Consider the following 21,375-nt stretch of genomic DNA (forward strand, 5'->3'; position numbering starts at 1 on the left):
TGTTGATTAATACTTACTCATTATTTATATATATAATTACACTGTACACAAGGACACCTTGAAATAACAAAACGTTTGTATTTCGTGATTACTGTAAAGAGTATGGAACATTATGAATGTAAAATGTGAAAGGCAGCCCAATGATGAGTGTATCTCAGATTGTAAATAGGTTAACAGATGGCTTTTGCTGTTAACGAGGTGAGAGATTGCTTTGATGCTTACACAGTAAATAGTCCCTTTTTTAGTTATGTGTCATTTCCTTTGTGTCCATCTCTTTTGAAGTTTTTCCCAGTTCGATACGAAATGTGGGCAGGAATGGGTGTCCGTGGTTCCTCTCACTGGCTCTCCATTCAAATTCTGCGGTTCCCAGCTTCCAGCAACCGTTTGAGATGTCAGGGGGAAAATGTTACAGTGACACACCACTGTCTTCCCTCATTTCTACCCAGTAAACAGGGTTCCATCTTTCATATATTAAGGTAGAGTGCAACACCTCGAAGGAAAATATTCTTTTTTTGAATAGTTAACTTTTTGGTAAGTGTTTAACTGGGTTCATTCATCTTTCCACCCATCTCTCCAGACTCAGGTCCCTGTTTCCAGCCAGGGCGTGAGTTTGAATGTTACAGTTGAACGTTGTCTCCCGGCATCGTGGCGCTGTAACGCGGACTGGGTTGAATGCCCTTGGCGGTGGGTGAATGAGGCTGGCTCTGACGAGGACGGATGTGATGCCATTATCCTAAATCACCCAAAAGATGTATGTGGGGGATACTTGGATGCATTTTATGTTGTCATTTACTCTCCCCCTGTACAAACTGGGGGAAACCGGTGGAGTGTGTCTGGACGGTTGGACCCCCACGATTCGCGACCACTCAAATTAGAGCTTCAGCAACTGGAGCTGGGTTCTCCTCGAGGACATGATCAAAACAAATGTATCCATCAAAGACCAGTCCCCACGGGACAGGCAACATCATTAAAAACAGTGAGATTTTACTCTATGTGTGCCATCATGATAAGTAGCGTGATCAATGAAGAGTAATCTAGTCTTGTTGTTTCTTTAAACTTTCACACCACTTCAGCCGTTGATAATATGGATAATAAGTCTTGCACCCACTCTTGTTGGTTATTACAGATCAACTCTGTGTCCAATAACAAAGCAGTGGAGGTGGAGTCCCACACCGGCTTGCTTTCCCTGATTTAACATATGGAGCCTCATTGGAAGGGCGGGGCTTTAATGCGAACTATCGCATCAAGGATTACTGCTTTCCGGGGAAAAGCTTTGTGGAGGATCAATGGGAGGCTGTTACAGCCGCAAAGCAGCGTTGTGATGGACACTGGGACTGTCCTGAAACGGGCCTGGATGAAGAAGGATGCTGGGGCTGCCAGGCTGGGCACTTCCTCTGTGGGAAGGGAGGATTTCAAACGGGACAACCAATCTTGTTTCTCGATTCATGATCGTTGCAACTACCAGCTTAATTGTGCAGATGGGACTGATGAAAGAGAATGCACCATCTGTCAACCTGGGACAGTTTTCACTGTGACAGTGACAGGTTTTGTTTATGTGCATAAACAAGTATACACTACTGTAAAAAAACAAACAAACAAAAAAAAAATCATTTTTAAATGTTTTTGTTAACAAGATTGCATTTATTTTCATCAAATACAGTAAAAACAGTAATATGGTAATTTTTTATTACAATTTTAAAATAACACTTTTTCTAGTATTTTGAAATATTAGTAGTATATTAGTTATAGTATTTAAAAATGTAACTCATTTATATTTTAAAATGTAATTTCATCAGCATCATAACTCCAGTCTTCAGTGTCACATGATCTTTTAGAAATCATTCCAATATGCTGGTTTGCTGCTCATGAAAAACATTTCTTATTATTATCAATGTAGAATACATTTTTTCTGATGGTTTTGTGTGGGAACCATGATTAATTTTTTACGATTCTTTGAGAAGTAGAAAGTTAAAAAAAACAGCGTTTACTCTGAAAAAAATATATATATTTTGTGACTAATTAAATGTCTTTACTGTTAATTTTGTCCTTCCTAAATAAAAGTATAATTTTTTACTGACCCCAAACTTTTTAATTGGTAGTTTATATTTTTTACAATTATATGATGGCTTCTGTGTTTAAAATCTGCCAATGTTTAATAATTGAAACAGGTGTGTGTTTGAGAGCTGGCGCTGTGATGGACAGGTGGACTGTAAGGACGGCACAGATGGAGCTTGAACTGCACTGTGACCCTGCCCCGAAAGTTATAACCGCAGCTACCGTTGGAAGCCTAGTTTGGCGGACTTCTTCTAGTCATTGCAATGGGTTGCACCTGCAAGCTGTACTCCCCCTACGCACTCGAGAGTACAGGTACAACAATCTAAACCAGATAAAATTAGAAGAATTTGCCAAATATATTGATTCTAACAACTATTATGTCATGATGTTTTTTTTTTTGAGTAAGATAAGAAATGTCACTATGTGGTGTATTACTGTTATAATAGTAGCTGTTATTGACAGTATAGTTCTGTGTACTGTTGTCTTGTTTTTGTCAGCCTGTTCGCACCAATCACTCGGCAAGAGGCTGAACTGATCCAGCAGCAGGCCCCGCCCTCTTATGGTCAGCTGATTGCTCAGGGAATCATTCCACCATTGGAAGACTTCCCTACAGAGAACCCCAATGAGGTAGGAGCTCTAGTAACTGATTTTATTGCAGCAAACATGCAGTTCATTACATTTTAATGCAATAATTTATTATAAATGATACATGATTTTTAATAATAGCATTTTGATACAATCTTTTAATGCTATGTATTTTTAAAGACTTTAACACTTTTAAGCAAGGTTGCATTAAATTGAAAAACGTGAGAGTAAATACATTTATATGTTACAAATGATATTTTATTATTTCAGTTATATATTGTACTTTGAACTTTCTTTTCATTAAAGAAGTCCTGGAAAAAAATGTATCATGCGTATCCACAAATATATATTAAGCAGCACGAATGTTTTCAACATCGATGACAAATAAAAAAAGTTACTTTAGCACCAAATCAGCTTATTATAATGATTTCTAAAGGATCATGCAGACTGGAGTAATGGACTGCTGAAAATAAAGCTTTGCCAACACATTACTGCACATTACAATTTTAAATATATTTTAAATAGCAAACAGTTATTGTAACATTGTAATAATAATTTTACAATATGATAGTTTTTACTGTATTTTCATCAAATAAATGCAGCCTGAGTGAACGGTAGTGTTTATAGTCGAGGTTTTCTGATTTGTGAATTTCTGTGTTTGATTTTTCACACTTTTTGCATGTTGTCTGCTTTTCAACATATTCTCCTTTTTCTCTGTTGTTTCAGACTGTCTCTCTCTCCCTGAGAGGAATACTGGCAGCTCCTCAGGCAAGACAATGCTTCCTCTCTACGGCGAAGACGCAGGGCCCCGGTTTGTCCGCAGAGCTATGCGGCGCCTACGAAGATGGGGCTTAATTCCTCGGCCTGCCCCCAGGCCGACCCAGACCACCACCTCTTCCTCCCAACAGACAGAAGCTGCTAATTCTAGCGCTGAGCCCAGTCAGTCAAGTCCTGGAGTCTCCTCAGTGGCTACAGAGGCAGCCAGTCAGGTCCTGTCCTCAAAAAACTGGCTTTATCCTACAGACAGAAGCACAGCAGCAACGGCTGGGGTCCTCTTTTTTTTCTCCCCCACCTCCTTTTCCTGTCCAGTTAATCGAAGTCACTGAAACGCAACAGACCCCACCCGTCACTGTCCCCCCCAAGCAGCCCTTCCCTGGCATCTCTTCGTTTCAAACTCTGGGGCGTAGCATTTCCCGTTTCCGACCCTCCCCGTCCTCTACTTCTCTTCCTCTCTCAGCATCCCCCTCTTTTTCCTCTTCCTCCTATGAAGATGAAAGTGTTGCTGATTCCTCTTCTTGATGACACAACCATCTGAAGATGATGTGCCCATGCTAATAGGAGTGACTCGTTCTCTTTTCCCTTTTTGGTTCTGAGCTCTTCACCTTGTTCTTGCTGTCCTGCCTTCCTCTTTTCAGCACGTGAGCGGTCACCATGTTTGCTTCTTGTGCTTTGGCTTGGTGCCTTAACTTGTGTTAGAGCATGTGTTTTCTTGACTTAAGAGAAGTAGTGATTGAATTAATGTGCAGCAAATATTTGACAAGCGACTGTGTGCGTACAAATGTGTGGGTTGTGCACTTATCCTAAAGTGTTGATTGAAGAACAGTTGCACAAAGAATCTCCCCCATCTGGCTTATCAAATGTTCCTCTGTGTGATCCTGTGCCACGATGTTGGTTAAAAAGATTGATTTTAGTTAGAATAGCTTTTTTTTTATCTGCCGATATGGTTGTGTGATGTGCATACATGTGAGTTTACATCATTATTCTACAGGCCACATATTTTATTTTGTGTGTTCCTCAGAAGTGCCTTTGATTGAGCTTCCTGTACATCACTAGACAGTTATGTGATGTTGTGTATGTGCTTGCACCTAGGGCCAAACACACTTGCACAAAAGTTTACACATAGATGTAGAACTCACCTTCGCTATGTATATGGTAGTGCATGGCAACTGTGGCAATAAACTTAATAAGTCTTGTGTGTTGTGTTGTGTGTGTGTGTGTGTGTGTGTGTTGTGTGTATGTGTTTGTGTGTATGAGAGAGAGAGTGAACTAGCTGAAAGTGGCAAGCCACTCAACTGAGACAATCCTTCCTGGAGGCTTCACTCGCACCTCCATATGCACCACCAACCTGAATGGCATCACTTTATCACAATAACTTGAATATGTCTTACAAAATGAAAAAATTGTAGATTTCATACTTTTCTGGCTCAGTGGACAATAACACCGGGCAAACAGTCGTAGTGCCATATTATAGTCACATTGGTTCATCAGCGGTGCTGGTATTGATCTGTCAGTCATTTCACTCCTCCTTTTACAACCCTGTCAATGTTGTTTTTAATCTATGTATTTTTTCAATGTCGAAGTGTTGAACTCGCATCTGCTGAATGGTGATTGCATTAGAAAGACATGGGTGGGAGTTATGTTAATTGATGATAGCATGATGAATTTCACTGTATATATTTGCTAAAACAAGCTGAAACAAATCCACAAAGGATTAAAAATTATTTGCACTTTATTCTTCCTTGTGTGACTTAATGTGTCTGTTTGAATGTCCATGGTTTAGTTGTCTTGTGTGTTCAGGGGGGCAGAAAAATTAAACTGATTTTTTATTTTATGATTATTCTTTTTTTTTTTTTTTTACAAAGCTTCGGATGTTCAGACAAGTGTTATAGTTGAAGAATGACATAATTTTATGAAAGGTGAAACAATGATAGGTGATTGTATTATTTGCACACCATTATTATTTTTTTTTTTTTTTTTGGCTCAATTTCATTTATGTCCTGAGAAAGAGGACGAACAATATGCAATAGTACAGAAGATAGAGGCAAACCAATATGCAAGTGATAGTTCACCATCTCCAAATACAAGCTAAAGGACTGATGACTATGACTGTGTGAGAAATCTATTGCATTAGTTTCTTATTGTCAGTTATTTGCATTTTTTTTTATATTTTTTTTCTGACGATGTGTTAACCGTGTTTTGCACAGGCAGGTTATAAAGCGATGGGCTTGTCTAAATATATATATAAAAATGCTTTGTGTACTGTACAGTTGTCACCGGAAAACAGTTATATTTCTGCCATTCTTAAAGCGCCTCCTGCTGGCAAAGAATGAATGTGCATTTTCAATAAGCCTGTGTGCTGTTTTTGTTCAGACCATTGTGAAAATCATCCCATGTTTTTATGCTGCAAACACACAGAGTTGTAAATGTGAACCGGCAGATCGGGGGATAGATGAGAATGCATTACAAAAATCAAATAAACAATAAAAATATATAATTTATATGTTATTTAATTAATATAAGAATTGATTGATAATAATTGTTTAAATTAAAATAGTAATTATATACTTTGGACTAAAATTGGTTTAAAGGCGGAAATGTGAAGTTTATAATTTTATTTAACTTTTTGTTTTTGTGAAAACCTATCTGAACTGTAAATAATGCTTTTTCCAGTCATTTTAACAGTTTAATATGGTACCACAGACATTGCTCTCCGCACCCCGCTCATATGGTATACCGTTTAAATGTGCAGGTATTAAAAAAAGGTGGTTAAAAGTCTTAATTTTTATGATATATATAAATATGAGTAATATAAATTACATCTTTAAATTTTAATAGGTTTTTAATTTAATATATTTTTCCATGTCAGTCACATGAGTGCATTGAGATATTGAGCTTAATGTATAAATTGTTTGTATGTAATTGAATAATATCTATTAGCATTATCGGGTGTTTATCATGCGTTCCCTGTAGTTTGTGCATTGCTGGTAAGTTGTTGGTCATTGTGTTTTTAGAAAGAGCTGGTATAAACTGCTGGTCTCATGGGTCAGGTGACCAGGCACAGATGGAGCACTGGGCCAGGTTAGACTGTATTCTCCTACTGTGTCAAAGAAAGCCAGAAAACACTTCAACTGTACCCACACTGACCTTGGAGCTCCGTTAGAGAACAAGGTACCCACTGCATGCATACAAAAACACTACTGTACCAGTGTGACAGTAACCACATTAAAAAAAAAAACAAACTCTTTGAATTGTAATAAATAGTTTACGCAACATTACAGTTTTTTTTCTGTATTTTTGATCAAATGCAGCCCTTGTAAAATGTAAAACAGACTTCTTTCAGAAGCATTTAAAATCTTACCGACCCCAAACCATTAGAATGGGTGTGTAAACATGGCATTTACATGGTACTAGGTATTTAAATTGAAAACAGCTTATTACGATAACACCTGCAAATACCCAAACTTTGTTGGCAAAAGCTATTTTCAGTAATTCTACTCACTATTGCTTTGATTTTGTACCTTTAATATCTATATTATCTCTCACTGTTTGCACTTAGTGTGAACAAAATGATATATGTTGATATTATGCTTGGTACAAACGGTGTCTATCACTCTGTGTAAATAGCCTCATACCGTTCTTAATGTAAATAGCCGCTGCCTAAGTAAACACAGATGATATCTCAGAGACATCCCCAACTCGCCCGTCTTTCTTCCTCTCAGGATGCTGCGTTCAGGTCTCTTGTGTGCTTCAGGGTTACATCATGGCAGCTTTAGCTGGTGGAGCCGTATTCTGGTTGAGCTCCTTCTACATCAAGACAAAGTGCAGATTAGCCTTCTTAACACTGGAACATCTCTGTTTTGCTGGTTTTTTCCCCAAATCTTATGTGTTTTTTCATAAAAAACCGCATCATAATAATGTCAGCAGTTTACAGGACTAACACACAGTCAGTTGGTCTCTCTGTAAGTTATTATCCCCTCATTTCTGTATAGTAGTGATGATGATGTGATGGAGAAAGACAGGTCCACTCCTCAGCTCCTCAGTCAGTGTTCTAAGTAGAGGTCGTTGTGGCAGCAGGGCTGAGCATCATGGCTGCTTTCTCTTTACTATATGCTTGGAGTGTCTCGTCTACAGGAAGTGTTCATCAGCCAAGGTCAAGAGTACAGTCCTGCCATCAAGCCTCAAATACAGGCCACAGATGACACCCACCTAATGCATCGGGAAGAACTGATAGTAGAACCAAAAGTGGACAATACACTTTCTGAATAATATTCAGAAAGTTAATATATATATATATATATATATTTATATACACTGAATAACCATTTGCACACTGAAATATTTTTCTATTCACTTTACTTTCCATTGCAATAGTGTAAATTTGTTCATATGTTCATAGTTTCTTGCCTATAGTGTACATACACTTCACATATTTCATCTGTATAATATGTTCTAGTACACCTATCTGTAGATCATGATGCGATAGTATTTAAACTCTAGCTTAAATTTGGTCCATAATACTTATTCTGTATAGTTATTGTACATTATTGTAGACCTTGTATATTCTGTACTTACTGCTCTATTGCACGTTCTGGTTAGATTGCCGAACTGCATTTCGTTGCCTTGTACCGTACATGTGCAGTGACAATAAAGTTGAATCTAATCTATAATATATATATATATATATATATATATATAGAGGATATATATAGTATATATATATATATATACGATAAAATAAACATAATTAACAAACTTCGTTTTACAATACATATATTATAATATTTTTTCTGATGAAGATAATAAAGGAAAAATGTGAGAAGTAGATTTTATAAAGGTCAAAAACTTTCCTTAGTTCAGGTAAAGGTCATTTGATAAATCTTGTGTGTGCACATGAAAGATGACGTTTGTCTTTGACTTAAACACATGAAAGATTTACTCTCTGTTGAAAAACCAAAGATCATTAAAGCTTTTTTTTGTTAAATGTATAGTAGTCAACATTTGAAGTGGATCAAAACCTTTCATCAAAGTTGTCCTAAAACCAAAACAATAGCCATTTTTGTCTTAGAACAACTTTGATGAACTTTTTTGATCAACTTCAAATGTTGACTTCTGTATAAAAAAAGCTTAAAAAAAAATTTAAAGGCTTAATATTAATTAATTAATTGTAAAATATATAATTGCTGTTGTATAAACCATTAGCCCTTTTCTGGACTAAGATCGATTTTCTGCTTGCTTATTGAGTCATTCATGTACAAATCAATATTATTATTATTTAAAATCTTGTAAGACTTTTATGTGAACTCCTTAGAATTTATTCAGCTAACAAGATTATAATAATTTTTTTAAAAAAAGATTATAATCATTATAATCATTACAATTATGATACTAAACAGTCATTGCTAACTCTCTTTTATAGGAATGTCACGGACAAATGAGACAAAGCAAGACAAATAACGTATATATAAATGACATAGTATATACTATCTATTCAAAAGTCAATTTCAGCTGATGAGATTTAGATACAATAGCCTACCATGATTAATCAAATGAAAGGCGTTGTTCTGTAAATAACTGCATGCCCACCAATACTTTCTGGCACTGTCTGAGAAGGCAGAAAAATAAAAATTAAAATTATTCTGAATATGCGAACAATGTCAGTGGCAGAAAGCACTGGATGTCTCCAACTAAAACAGAACAACCAGAACACGGTTTTCCACTCAATGTTAGCCTTGCTGATTATAAAGCAGAATACTGATATACATGTTCAGAAATCTGGAAGGAATTTGTGAAAACCCATTAATTTGGTTATTTGCGTTTTAATATGACTTGTGTTGAGTACAAATGGATCGGAAAAATATCATAAGCAAACTAAATATAAAGATGCCCGTTTAAAATAATTTGCTGAAAGGTTTCATCTATTTATTGGCACATATAATAAAATAATTCTCGTATACTCGGATGCTAAAAATAATTCACTGTTCAGATAAATTCATCTTTAATCACAGCTCCTCTGTTTATTTTTTCTATTGTGCTGTCATTTGCAGTATTCCCCATGGCAATATTTACCATCAACCAGTGTTATTTTATTATCATTAAAATATATTTTTTGTATTAAAATATAGAATTTTTATATATATATTTTATTTTCATTTTAATGTTTTTTTAATTAATCGAAAATGTTTTAAATATTGTATTTCATTAAATAATATATATATTTTTATTTTATTTAATTAAAATAATAACATGGAAGCTCACATATTTGAGCTTCGGGTTTACCTTAGTGGACTATTGTATTATTGATCATTGTTTATGCGGAAAGAAAAATGTAACATTTTTGTCATCACCAAAACAGTAAGTTTAAAGATCATCTTTACTTGAGGTTATTTGTAATAGTAACATATTGTGAAAAAGAAATTAGTCTTACTAGCAAAAAAATGAGAGAAAAAAATGATTACACTGACAATCAGTCTTCAATTTATTTATATTTTATTTTTTTACAAGTGGTTATAATTTGCCAAAATACACTTATTCTTGCGACAGGTGGAAATGATCAGTGGGGCTAAATTTTTATCTCCATAAAATAAAGCCTGGGCTGAAATATGGATAGAGCTTCTCAGTGAAAGACTGACCAGTGAAAAGAGTAGATATGAGACCCTGGACTCCACATCATAAAAGGAGAACAGACCCTGCTCATATCTACATACACACCCACCTTATGGGCTTGACGTTCAGACAGAGAGAGACAGACAGGCAGTCACAGGCCTTATACTCACTTCCATTCCTCAACCACAGAGTCCAGAGTCCATTCCTTGGACTCAGAGTAATTATTCCCTTCCTGTTAACAGACTCTCTCGCCACACCTAAATCCCACTCAGTTTTCCCTTTCACCTGCACTTCAAAATACAATTCCCAGAGGAGAATCCTTCCTTCCCCAGGACACTGGGACATGTATCAAACCTCCATGGACTGTCCGGGGACAATACTGCCGTGTTTCCATATCTAGCTTGTTTGTCATTCTCAACAAGAAGAGTTTACGGATGAGCTGTTTCAGGATCCAATAGTCACATTCACTGAGAGAGAGATAATTTAGCAGACTTTTTAAAACATATGTGTAGTATGGAATAAACAATACAACGATAGTACATAGCTCTTTCATCAACTTTTCTTTTGTTATATTTGTCATATTAAATCTTGGAAATGTTTTTCCCTGTATTCCATCTCCTACTTTTCAAATGTCTTATGTATGTACAGTATGTACTCTTTTACACTTATTTCAATATTAAAATATGTATATCAATTTACATATTTTTAAACTTTGATGTCTCTATTATTGTTCTATTAATTTTACAGATCTATTATTAAGGTTTAAATTTTTCCAGTTTTTGAATTTTAGATTTTTGAAAAAATTGTTTTACATTTTATTTCTTTCAGTTTCATTGAACAGCTTGAGATAAAAATATATGAGACGTGATCTGTGAAAACACATTAAGGAAAATATTACTTTTGAGCAGAATTTGTGTGTGTAGTTTCCAATCACTCTTTAATTTTGTCAAATGATGTAAAAAGTATAAAAGTATTATTAAATTGTATGTATTTATTAAGAACAGAATGCTAATTATGAAATTAGATATGATACACTGTGATAGAGATTTTTTATGACTTTCAGAAAAAATGAACCAAATTTTCTATGTATGTATATCTGCTGTTGGACATTGTTTGGACAATTAATAGCAAGAGAAAAGTGAGTTTTTAAGAGTTTTAAAAACTTCATAGGACTAAAATTGTCCACAATGTATTCATAAATATGAAAATGTTTGTATATGAATGTAGGAAAATGGCATAGATGACATACCTGTAAAACTTCTCAATCCTCTTTAGCTCTGCGGAAACAGTTTTATTATACACTTGAATTATTTTCTAAAAATGTATGTAAATAATAGAACTGTGCCAGTTTTAGTTTTTAACTGGTAAATGCTTACAGAATATTCACAATATAAATTCAAGAAAAACAAGCTGTTTTTATATACTGGACATAACAGTGAAATGCCTCACCAGTTTCTGTAATCTTCAACCACGCACCATTGAGAAAATTCTTCATGCTTTTGTCAAGGCTCTCCTCAGAGCGTCCCTCCCTCAGATGAGTATCAGTACTGATCCCAGTCCAGATCTTGGTGTCTAAAGGGCTGCACAGGGATGGATAAATCTACAGCAGGAGAGAGATAAAGAGAGAAGTCCCTCAGCATGTTGAGTGTTATCCTATGAGCAGAGGGGGGGGGGGGGAACTGACCCGTAGGAGGTGCCGGTGATCCTCAGTGTGTGAGAGCTGCTCCAGCTCAGTGTTTCTCCTCTTGAGCTCACTGATTTCCTGCTCCAGCTCTTTAATGAACTCTTCAGCTTGTGTTCTGCTGCTTTCTGCTTCTGCTCCATTCACCTCCAAGCAGCTCATCCCGACATCTCTCAAGGGAGCGGATCAGATTAGTGAAAAGCTCGACAATGTCTGCTTTTTCTTTTTCTGAGCTTTGCTAAGTAAAGGATAATGTACAGTCAGTCTTATTAAAAAGCCATCAAATTTACATTGACCTTTAGCATTTAGCCAGATGCTTTTATCCAAAGCGGCTTACAAAAGAGAACAAACAAAGACCATTCATCAAAGAGTCACAATAACCGTAATACAAAATTCCAGGTGTATTACAGGTTAACAAGTCTAGGAGTAAGCTAGAGGAGACGAGAAAATGCAGAGAAAATTACAATATGGCGTTCTGACCACATTAAATAAATCTTTGCGATGAACTTACAGCAAGACTAACCTTGGTGAGCTGTACTGGTGTTTGATTTCTTCAATTTTCTTCATTCTGCTCTGAATCGTCAAATTTATCTCGGCTTGTCTTCTCCCGAACTGGGACTGTGGACAGTCAGTAATGAAACTTTCATTAAGGCAGATGTTTGAAAGCCGTTGAAGCACATAAAGGTTAAGCACCTCTCACCTTCCTTTCTTCACTCTCCTCCTCTACGGGAACAGTGTTGTGGCTCTTGTGGTCTCTTGTCGTACACGACAGGCACACACACCTCTGATCATCTCTGCAGAACAACACCAGCGGCTTTTCGTGCATCGGGCATATATAATCCTCCAGATTCTCCACAGGGTTGATAAGTTTGTGTTTCTTCAGTTTTGCTACAGTGTTATGAGGCTCTAGATGTGTTTACAGAAAGATTCCTTCACAGTGCAAGCAAGACTTCAAAGCTCCTCTCTTTATTTTTGTACAGGCATCACATGGTACTGCACCCAGGCTGGACAGGGACTTTCCCCCTCTTCAGTCCTTCACCAAGCTCTCTGAATTCTCTATTGATGCCGAGATCTGGTCTCAAGTGAAAAGTTCTTCTTGCATAGCGGGCATTGAGTCTTCATACCTGCTGTCCCAGTGTTGACTGATACATGCCATGCAGACGTTGTGTCCGCACGGAATGGTTACTGGATCAGTGAAGAAATCCTGACATATTGAACACATGCCACTGTTCAGCCTGGGAACCGGTGGAAGAAGCCATCGCTGGTGGAAGAAGAAAACAAAATGATTGTACAAACAGCACACACACACACACACAATATCTCTACTTGCCCCTCCTTTTTAAACAAACTGAACCTGTAGCAAACCAAGTTTTGACTACATGATTTTTAAATTCAACAATATTTCGTAATTGATATTACAATAAAGATTTGCATGAAGTTTGAAAGTGGTCTTTCGAATGGCTCTTAAAAATAATATGCCTACAATTTGTTCATACATGAACAGAAATCATAACAACATGCAAGGTAATGCACCAATCAGCAAGGAATGACATTTCACTAACAAATGAGATGTTTTCCTCACCTGTAGGTACGTGTGGCCTCTTGTGTTTGTCTTTAGTGCAGCTGTGATGTAATGCAGGACCAAAGGAAAGCAAATATTGTCACCAGTTCCTCATGTACCCCCCCCCCCCCCACACTCAACACCCCCCCTTTTTTTTTTTCAGTATGTGACAATCGTATCCCTCCCATGCAATTATGTTGTAACTGACTGCATTCTGATGTATCGTGTGGTAACATGCTTATAATTTTGAGACTGACTTCTCCTGCTTCAGTGGAACCGATCCAGATCCGTGTTCTCAATCAGAAGCAGCCTGTGAAATGTTTCGTATCTGGTGTGTTGGATAAATTACTTATCAGTCTTAAATGGAATAAAAGGGCGCCCAGCATGTTAACATGGACCTTGACAAACAGATCAAAGGATTTATTGACAAACACAATTATCTGAATTCAAATTGTAAATGAATATTTGATAAAAAAAATATGAAATGTTATGTATCTACAAAGCAAACACAAGTCATTTTTCAGTGATTCATCCAAATGATTATTTTCACAATACAATACAGAGATGTTTGAACTGCATTGAAATATAAGGAACAAAAAATTTGATGTAACAGCATGTTAAAAATAGGATTTAATATCAATACTGATCAAACTGAACTGCCATTCTCAGCAAAATAGGGATCTTTTGGTTTTTAGCAAAATATGTTAAGTGGGGGAAAGGAAAATTATCATTCACATCTGCTCCAGCAGCAACTTTAAATTACAAGAAATGAGGACACTAACTGTAATGGAATGCCAAAAAGTATGAAAAATTAATAACAAAAAATACAATCAAAATCATTGAAGGGTTAATTAAGAGTTAAGTATTACAAGTTTAGTATGCAGTATGTCTAATGATCAAACCAAGCTCAAATGCATAAAATCATGCCAATACTTATACAGGAACCGATTAAGACTTCAAAAGATTGTGTAATACCACTGCATTTGTTACATACAAAACACAGGAGAAACCATTTAAATGGGTAAAAAATACCCTTGCTTGGTCTTCAAATATATTGTATTTCATATAATGGTTGTTTATAACAGAGGTCTTTAGCATATTTGTATAATAGGACCGCTAATACTTTAATAATCCTTGCAAGGATCTGCATTGGTCCAGTGAACAGAATGAGTCAGAGTCAGAATGTTATCAGAAAATCCCAGAAATGTCATATAAATAGAAGACATTAGGCATGGACATTCATGTGAAAAAATCTACAACAAGGTCTAAAATAGTAGCTGATAGTATTTCTGGATAAAATATAAGGCTCGTAATACATGTTGTTTAGACAAATGAACAGAGAACAAACCAAGAAAGGCTATGACCTAAACCACAATGATTTTAAGGCTATGACCTAAACCACAACATCTGGGGAAAGGCCGTTTGCAATTCAAAAGCTTATGTGCAAGCCAAAAACACTAAATGATGATGTGAGGTGTAGGTGTGGGAATATGCATGTGTGTTCATCTGACTGCAGAGAGAATAAAATGACCTTTGCATGGATTTGGCATAATTTGGCCAATATGGACCTGGGTTAGACCTTGTACTGTCTTAAATTATCATTACCAAATATTGTGTTGAGTTGTTGGGTCACCCTAATGAAGTTGTGGTACGACGACTCAACTCTTCAGCTTAGCAGCACCCACGTATGTGCAGCTGGAACGAACTCCACCCAGCACATCTTTCAAGGTCGCTCCACAGGACCCTTTGTAAGGCAGTTCAACTGTTTTACCCTCTGACGCCCTGAAAACACAAAAATTTACAATCAATATAATCAACTCAAGAGTTGTGTTTACAGTCTTAAAAATCAACTTTTTTATTTCTTGTATCAAGAATGCACAGGTGCAAATCAAACCCGGTCATTAGTAGGGCTGCTTCGCACGGCGACAACCAGGGAAACATCTCTGTTTACTCACATAACCTTGGTTCCTGAGATGAGGAGCGAGACATTTACATTTGCTGATGTCTTATGGGGAAACCCCTTCCTCCAAATATTACTGAAGCCTTATTGAATCACTGCGCCAGTATACAGGCCAATGGCGTTTTCAGCAGCTGAGTGTATATAAGCGGCGACATGCTTCTTAAAATTATTATATAATATAAGGGGCTTCCCTTCGCTATATAAGGCAGCACATATCAATTCAGAATCTGACTGAAGAAACTTAGCATGTAATACGGCAACATGGTGCCTTAATTTTAATGAAAGGCACAGGCAAGCCGATTTGTTTGATATGAGAGAGATCTTTTATTTGCATTATCAATTTCTTTTATTTGGGATGTCGTTTTAAAATTTCAAATTAGTTTTGTTATTTTTCAGTTTCACGTCAAGAAAGGGCGGCATTCTGTCCAAAGGCAATAATAAAAGTACACCTCATTTTGTTTAAAGAAAAAAAAAAAATTATGAGTAAAATCGTATCAGGAAAAAAATACTGTGAATTGGAATATCGCATTATGAGGTTGTTGAGTGGAATTGTTACATCCTAGCCAATTAGCATTTAATAATTTAGGCCTGTGAGTTCTGGACCCCTTTGGCTGGAGGAACAAGAGCAAAAAAAACTGGAAAAATGAAGCTGGCTTGATGAGACACTCCTGTCTTCTGTAGAGGCTTGCCTTATCGCTGAATCAAATTCCATTAATAAATGAGGGATGTTAAAACAGTTATAAACTGTTATTTCAGGTTATTAAAAATGAACTGAATCAAGACGGAACTGACTTGAGTTGAATAAATGATGCTAGTGTCCTTTTAAAGCTGCTTTACAGCAGAAATTGGATTGGATTTGAATCATATTTGGAGAAGTTTATGGAGCTTTGATTCTTCTCTTTTATTGTCTGGTTATTTCTGTCAGGCCTGCTTGTAAAACAATCTCTTTGTATTAATGTGCTACGATAAATAAAGATCACTTGATTGCTTCTCTATCAAATACCATTTGTCTGTAATGTAATTTACCAAACACTAGATAAAATAAGCCACCAGCTTCAGCATGGGAGTAGGGTCTCGCATGAGCGTACCTGGCCCAGTACTTGCTACCATTCCTGAATGCTTCTTCAATGGCCGTTGTCTGAGCTCATAGCCATAGAACAGTTTGTCTTCGGCCGTTGTTCCTCTATGATTTCGCCACCACTCTCAGAATGGCCGCCAAGCATTCCCGCCAGCATCACGAACTCAGCTCCAGCCCCTGCCACACAGTGTAGCGCCGGACACAGCCTTTGACAAAAACGTCAAGATCTTCACAATTTAAATTCGTAAAGGCAAGAGAACAAAGAGAAACAAGAGACTTTGTGTTTTGTAGGTAATTGGGAACAGTACATTCTATGTACCAGATGTTCATTCAAGTACATGTAAACATAGCGGGAGGGGCGCTTCGTTTGAAAAAATTTACGTTGAGGAAAATTTTATAGGTGGCGCCTATCAGCCATTTTTCCAAGGCAGCAATTCGGAAAGCACATATCAGCATGTAAATCTTCACCAGTTCTGAAGTGTCTGCAGTGTTTGTAACTTTTCAAGCAAAATGGTGTGATTCACGTTGGAGCAAAAGAAGATAGAAACAGAGCAATTCCAGGAGGGTCTTCTGCAACGTAAAACATGTTGGCCCTGGTTTTATATATAGCAAAGGCAACAAGAAATATCCAGAATCCAACATTTGTGTCCACTAAGATGACTTGTCTTTCTTGTTTAATGCTCTTACTATAATGCAACGTCTACCAAACTCACACAAATGCTTTGGAGACTTCCGCCCTTGGGAAGTTGCATCCCCCATCCGACAGCAAGAGCGGAAAACCAGATGAGTCCCACCAAATACATGATCACAGATTCTGTGTCTACAACAGGCATGCCAAGCAGCAGGACGGGTGGGTCTGTTACTTTTCATTGTTAGTCGCTATAAAAGCCTGGGATAAGTCAGAAAAACCATTGTTAAAAGGGCTCATGAACAGAGAAATCAAATGTCCCTGCTTCTTTTGACATATAAGAGGTCCAATGTACTAATAAAACCTCACACCTTTCCCTTGTGTCTAAAAAAACCTTTTCGATGAAACCAGCTCAGAAAAAAAGACTTGTTTTGGGAATGAGCCAGTTTATTGACCTAATAGTGCAGCACAAAGCTCGCCTCTGCAAGATCAACGCCTACTTCTACATCACTGCCTATTTAGCCCCGCCCACTGCGCTTGTATAGGAGGGAAAACTAAAGAGACGGCCAAACACAGAATTAACTCAATCAACAGAACCATACAGATGACATACAAGATAACCAGACAATGGTAGTGTAAGCTGTGACCAAAATAGTCTATGCACCATTGCCTTCCTTGTGATCCTAAAACACTGTATCTAGATCGGATGCGGAGCACCCCGGTTGCATCATGTCGCAAATACATTTCTCTTTCAGGTCAGAAGCGGCGTGAATGCTTTTATGTCAGAAATTAGAGTAGGAACATCAGGGTTTACTGTCAGTTACTTTTGTTGTGTCAATCTGTGCCACATCCAGTGTAGACAGAATCTCCAATACGAATGGGGTTCTGTTGTCTAGTCGCGTTGTGCAATCACATCCTGGTGTAATCCAAAAAATAGAACAATATAAAATAACCGCAACCCCCCCTATATATTTTTTCATTTTTTATGTTTTCGTCCATATTTGATAAATAGCCAGTTGTAGTCATTAATATTAGTGAGAATATGGAGCTACCTACTCGCAGGAACCCCAAAAAACATCTCAGTTTATTTTAGGCCCAAACTGAGCCAAAATATGCCAATTTGGATTTCATATAGTAGGGCTTTTATTTCATATGGACAAAAAGGCAGATGAAATTCTGATAACTAACTCACGCGATTTTTTTCAATTATTTTTATAACGCTAGAAGAGGACCCCTTACATACCCCATGCACATAAATATCAGTTGTCACTCTATATATCGCAATATTATATCTTAGTACATTATATTTTTATGTTCAGCCTTATGATCAATGGTCTGCAGTTTTATATTTTTGGGGGAAAATATAAAGCAATTAGCAAATAGAATAAAATAAAACCATTCCTGAAAAAGCCTGTTTTCACATAATTGACTTACATCTTGAACATGATTTTTTTAAGCATGATGTATGATTCATCAATAAACTAAGTTGCTTCAGTCCAATAAATGTTCATCTTAAAATATTAAGAACAATAAATAGGCCTTTAATTAGAGGACAGAAGGCATGTACGTAGACTCTCAGTAACAGGTTTTTCATGCTGATAATTTAGGAAGCTGTAGAAATTCACAGGGTTTATGTAATGTAGGCTGTTATCTGGGTAATGTAAGAAACTTGGCTCTGAAACATGAGAGTCTCAAGATATGATGTGTCCCACTCCGGCCATGTGCAGCGTCAGCGCCAATCAATCACTGCACGCAGCTGAGGGATAACCCACTCCAGTCTTCTTACGCGTGGTGCACACAGAACCTACACACATCAACACATGTCGTGAAACTGGTGTTAAGTATGATTCTGACACACCATCTGAAACCGTGGCAATAGACGACAATGACATCACCTGGTCCATGCCCACTTTGATGATGTCAGCACCAGCAAGAATCAGCTCTCAACCATCTCTCCTGTGACCCCATTGCCAGCCTACAAATTATTTCAAAATATTAAGATGACCGTTAACGAGATAATGTCAATAAAATATGTAATCTGTTGTTGCTGACAGGTAACTGACCATGATAGTGTGCGTAGGGAACTTCTGCCTCACGTCTTTGACCGAAGTTGACAAAGTGTTCAGAGTAGCCTTGGCCACATCCACACATATGGTACTGAATTTGAGGCACAGCAGCCACGATGGCCCCCAGTTTCTCAAAGTCCCCATCACTCGTCCCCGTGCTGACTGCTAAAAAAAAAAAACTCTGGAGATAAAAAAAGAAAGCATGTCATCATTTAAATATCAATAATCTTGAGATCTGCTTACTAGATTAAAAAACTAGCAAGGGTGTTGCCTCACCTGAAGATTCTTGGTCGGTGCTTGGCTGCAAACTGTCCTTCATTCATCCACATCATAATGCTTATGGATGGCTGTAAAGAGACTAAATTTAAAAAAAAAAAAAAAAAAAAAAATATTTCACGCCTCAAAAAAAAAAAAAAAAAAAAAAAAAATTCATTAATACCGTTTAATTATGTGCATGTTCTGTCTGTAAAGATGAACCTATTTTACTTTTTATGTTTCTCGTCACACTTCCTTAGAGCAGCACGGTGAACTGCACGAAAACTTCTAGTGTCGACATTCATCATTGATCATTCCAAACTCGTAAAGAGACCGCGGCATTTTTTATATCGTATCAAAGTAACAAAACCCATGACTTCAAACTAAACTTCAGATTGTAAGTCTAAACTAAACATGCAACGTGCACCACTTATCATCTGTAGAACCTGAGAAGTCATAGGCCAAAGTACCAAGTCAAGAACTAAATTCTGGCCATTAATACCAAAAATAATGAATTTAAACATCTGTTTTTCATGCATTTTTAATTAAAGAAATGATAGAAAACTGGCTTTTTTGACCACACAACTCTTCACCAGGTCATGCTAACATAAAATATAGAATTTCTGATAATGTACTTTTTTTTTCTGTTCCGAAACATTTGTTGATATCATAGAGGTGTCTGTTCAGGTTTCTGTTGAAAGTGATGTGATCAACTGTATGGATAATGAGAGGAAAACAGTTCATTCATACCTGATGTAAGACTTAAGGCCTTTTTTTTCAAAAGTCCCCACAGTGTCCATGTTGGGCAGCTATGATGGGAATCCCACGTAACTGCCCCTTTGAGTTTCTGAACGTAAAACTGCGCATGAGATCCACCTGAAACAGACGAGAAAACAGAAGAGAGAGTGTGGAAAAGTAAATGAAAGTGCGTTGCACCACTTGTGATTGCAGTGGGTGGACCTTTAATTAAACTGAGACAAGGAACAAACTAATACTCTATCCGTCATCTATAATGAAAATATAAACATATTAAGAGCGACTAACCTCAATGCGAGATTTGAGAGTGCTTCTTTTGGGTCGAAGCAGCACGTCCTTGAAGTCGAGCTTGATATCATTTTTCTATGCGTGGGCATGGCTGCTGAAGAGGATGGCCCTTGAGTCCGCTCTTACCGTATCTCACTGTCTGCAGAAACACAAGACAAGGGAAAGAAAAACATTCCCACTCCTTCTGTTATGGGAGCTGCAACGTGAACGAACACACACACACACACACACACACACACACACACACACACACACACACACACACACAAACGGAGCAGTGAGCAGCGCCCAGGGAGCAGTTGGGGGTTCAAAAGGGCACCTTAGTCTGGTATTGCCGGCCCCGAGACTCGAACCCACAACCTTAGGATTAGGAGTCAAACTCTCCAACCACTAGGCCACGACTTTCCCCGTTTTTCATAATTATTTTCAAAACTCACTAAATCTATGATTTAACATTTTGTGATACCCAAATAGCTATTCAATTTCAGACAGGAGAGTAAAGCAATGCACCATAAAGACATCAAATAAAATGACCCTTAAATGTCTCACATCTGGTTCTGTGTTCTTGCACATGTCTCAGCCGTCAGATAAATCTAGGCCACCATGAGCATTATTGTATCTTTTCTGTCATATTGACAACTAAATGTTTTTTTACCGTGCATTACAACTAATTATACGTGTGTCCTTATATACAGACGCTACAAAATAAATATTGTCCTACCTAGAATTGCAGACGAGCACCTCCTTGAAAGGCTGTCGATGAGAGAGAAATGACACCGAGGCGCTTTCGGGCTGGAGGCGGTCATTTTAGGAGGGCGGATGTTTACGGTTGTCACGCGGGTGTACACTGTAGTCTTTAAGCTGACGGCTGCGCGTTGAATAAAGTTCGAGCGTTCGGCGAAAAAACTACAGACAACGCACTGTCGCAAATAAATGGTCGTCAGCATTTTATTTTTCCCTGTCAGTTTGAATTCAACTGAAATATTTTGTTACTTAGAGATAGTTTTAGTAAGTTTAGTATAAAATATGTAAACCTATTAGTTTCATTTTACGAAACTCTAAATAGTCATCTGTCGTCA

General features: G+C 37.2%; 2 pseudogenes; one reads left to right on the forward strand and one right to left on the reverse strand.

Moving 5' to 3' along the window:
* Positions 1–672: 672 nt before the first annotated feature.
* LOC122138044 lies at positions 673–4,013 on the forward strand (annotated as a pseudogene).
* Positions 4,014–14,838: 10,825 nt separating this feature from the next.
* LOC122138045 lies at positions 14,839–20,869 on the reverse strand (annotated as a pseudogene).
* Between the last annotated feature and the right edge of the window lie 506 nt (positions 20,870–21,375).

This window comes from Cyprinus carpio, chromosome B7 (assembly GCF_018340385.1).
Source record: "Cyprinus carpio isolate SPL01 chromosome B7, ASM1834038v1, whole genome shotgun sequence".
NCBI lineage: Eukaryota > Metazoa > Chordata > Actinopteri > Cypriniformes > Cyprinidae > Cyprinus > Cyprinus carpio.